The sequence below is a fragment of the Nannospalax galili genome, unplaced genomic scaffold (assembly GCF_000622305.1).
Source record: "Nannospalax galili isolate Female #2095 unplaced genomic scaffold, S.galili_v1.0 scaffold85, whole genome shotgun sequence".
Lineage (NCBI taxonomy): Eukaryota > Metazoa > Chordata > Mammalia > Rodentia > Spalacidae > Nannospalax > Nannospalax galili.
Window position 1 is genome coordinate 2,909,693 of NW_008358866.1, and position 3,337 is coordinate 2,913,029.

The window sequence follows — 3,337 nt, forward strand, 5'->3', positions numbered from 1 at the left end:
CCGGCCGCCGGTGCACCCCGGTCCGCACCCCGCTGGGATCCCGCGTCGCGCTCCCGGACGCCGGCGGGACCCCGTGCGGTGCTGCGGGTCTCCCTTCGGCCGGTTCCCAGTCCCGCACCCGCGGCAGCTGTCGCAAACCGGTCGGGCCCGCCCAGACAGCGTCACGGCCCAGGCGGCCAATCCCGCGGACAGAGTCGCCGCATTGGCTGTGGAGCTGTATTTCTAGAGGTGCGGGTTTAGGTTCCGTGGGTGCCAGGCTCAGCGGCCGCACGTTTCTCAGCCTTCTGGTAATCAGCGGCTGCGGGATCCACACGTTTCTGGAGAGCCTCGTAGTTGGCTGAAAGCATCCTACAAACACGCATGACCCGCTCTGACCACTCCTGGCTTTGCACAGCTAGTAATAATATGGAAGTCATTGGCACTTTGGGGTTTGTATGTTTGTCTTGTTTTATTCCCTATTGTAGGTCCTAGATTGTTTACATAAACAGGAAGTAGTAGGGCTAGATACTTCTTTGACTCGTCCACGCATTCTGCCAGTGAGGGTGCCGGCCAAGCACATTTGTGGCCACAGAGCCACTGCTTTGCTTCCTCAGCCTCTTGGGCCTTTTCTGTGGACAGGCCTCTAAAGGTACCGTCGCTCTACTTCGGGGCTCACTTAATAACTGACAACCAAACAGCCACACTGGATTCTCCCGACACTATAATACCTAGATCGAAGAAAGCTTTGAAAGTGTATGTGGTGAGTCTGGGTTGAAACGTTATGGCCACGCAACTCATAGAATCCTACACATAGTTCTGGCAATCACGCAACAGTTTAGAACAAGGAGTGGACTAACAACAGCCACACAGAATTTGCAGCACTGAGTACAGTTAGGTATTATACATATATGATTTTCCAGTTAAATGTTTTACAAATTGTTTGCTCAGGACTTTTTCTTAATGACAGCAGGATTGCACAATCCTGCCGCACCCGATTCGGTTAAAAGGTTTGTTGACCCTACAAATAACTTCATTCACTTACATTTAGCCACATTCAACAAAGTATTTTTTGAGGTCCTCGCTTGAAATCCTATTGAAGCAGCAGGAAAACCATCAGTTGCAAGCCAGCCTAGACTATAATAGCAAGAACCTGCCTCAAAACACAACAAAATGTCTTTGAGAATCTGTTATGTGCGAGGTAAATACTAGTATTTATGGGCGTGAGCAACAATCTCAAAAGGCAATCATCCACACCTTAATACAGAATATTGAAAACCCTAAAGTCTAAAAATCTTAAAAATGAAAGAAAAATCTGGAAAAATTATTTTTTAAAGATCGTTTTATATTTTTAAATATTTTTTATTTTATGTGTATGAATGTTTGCCTGTATCTGTGTGTGTGCAGTGCCCACAGAGGCCAGAAGAGGGTGTCAAATCCCTTGAAACTGATGTTACAGAGGGTTGTTAGCCACCATGTAGGTGCTGGGAACTGAACCCAGGTCCTTTGGAAGAGCCATATCTCCAGCCCCAATATATTTACATTTTAAAAGATTAATTTTAAAAATGAAACAATACTATAACACCACTTAAGTAACTTTTCACAGTAAAATAGGCAATGATTGCATACATATTTTACAAGTATGTAACTAACGACAAGCACATAATGACAACCCCATGGGTGTAAGTTATGCGTGGATATATGGACAAATAGATCAGATGGTTGTGGGCCTGGCCCTAGACAAGACATTTATATCACCCCTTCTTAAGGCTCACTATGGAAGAAGGAGTGAAAAGAAGAGCTGGAAGATAGGGAGAAAGGCTGAAAAATACCATTGCAATCATAAACTCACAGCAGCTGTGATTGCTGGCACTGGGCCTGCAGGAGACTGGCCTTGCCAACAGTCAGCCACAGAAAAGAGCCCTACCCCTTACTACTAAACTACTGGCAGATTCCAGGACAAAGGGAATCATTGTCTTCAGTAATGTTCCCAATGGTAAGCCCACCAGGTTCCAATGGATAGTTCCAAACCCTGGTTAAATTCAGTGGGTCCCGAAACAAAACCAAAGTCATGAAGTCATGAATGGAAGAAAGAGATTTGTAGGGAAAGGGGGGGAGTGACAGAAGGGAGGAAAAGGAGGGTTGGAAGGGAGTAAGCAGAATGTATTATACGCATATATAATTTTCAATGCAAAATTAATCATAAAAATAGGTCAAAAGACAGATATTTAAATAGCATTCCACTGTTGTTGGCAATTATAGGCTCCCAACCTTAAAACTATGGTCATCTGAAATACCATAACCAACAATCTAAGCAGTTGACAAAATGTATCAAAAACTGAAAAGGCGGGGGGGGGGGCGTGCTGGAGAGATGGCTCAGCAGTTAAGAACACTGGCTGTTCTTGCAGAAGACCCGGGTTCAAATCCCAGCACCCACATGGCAGCCAACAACTGTCCATAACTCCAGTTCCAGGGGATCCAACAGCCTCTTCTGTCCTCCGCGGGCATTGCATGATACGGGTGCACTTATCTACACGCAGGCAATACACACATACACATAAAAAATGATTAAAATATTTTTTAAAAAACTGCAAAAGGTCTCTGTTGCATATGTAGTCATTCAAAGCGCTGAGATCTTGAGAAATTTATCTTTCAGAAATACAGGTGATCAAAATCATGTTGATATACTGAAAAAATTTCAGTGGTCTTAAAAATGCACCAACAATGTTTCCACACAAAATCAAAGTTATAGTAATAACACTTCCAATGAGTTTTTAAAATTTAAAACTAGCATGGAGGATTCCTGCAAGTTCAAGGCCAGCCTGGGATACATAGCTACACCAGGCTTAAGCAAGAGAGACCCCAAAATTCATAAAATATATTGGAACGCTCTAAAAGTCTTTATAAAATGCGTATCTCTACACGCGATGATGTGAAAGTAGAATAGAAACTATAGTGAGTTATGAGAAAAATCCTGACAACTTTAAAAAATGGGAAATATTTTAGCTAAGAAATTCAATATATATGAGCCAGAGTTGTTTCCCTCTCCCATGAACCTGGAGCTGTGGTCCCCTCTTGTGAACCCAGAGCTGAGGTCCACTACCATGAGCCTGGGTTGTGATCTCCCATGAGCTGGAACAGTGGTGCCCTCTGGTGAACCTGGAGTTGTCCCCTCCAGTGAATTAGGAGCTGTGGGCCCCTCCTGTGAGCTGGAGCTGTGGTCCTCCCTTACCTCCCTGTGAGCAGGAGCTGTAGTCCCATTTGTGAGCTGGAGTTGTGGACTCCTGTGAACTAGAGTTGGTCCCCTCACATAAGCTTGGATCCCTACAGTGAGCCAGAGTTCCACCTTTCTCTTGTTGAA

General features: G+C 44.6%; 1 protein-coding gene across 1 annotated transcript in view; it reads right to left on the reverse strand.

The window, feature by feature from the left end:
* Tmem243 (transmembrane protein 243) overlaps window positions 1-180 on the reverse strand; it is a 21,393-nt gene extending 21,213 nt beyond the window's left edge. Inside the window, exon 1 of the mRNA XM_008822476.3 lies at window positions 29-180. The gene's annotated coding sequence lies outside the window, so the exon portion shown is untranslated. The remainder of the gene's footprint in view (window positions 1-28) is intronic.
* Window positions 181-3,337: the final 3,157 nt, after the last annotated feature.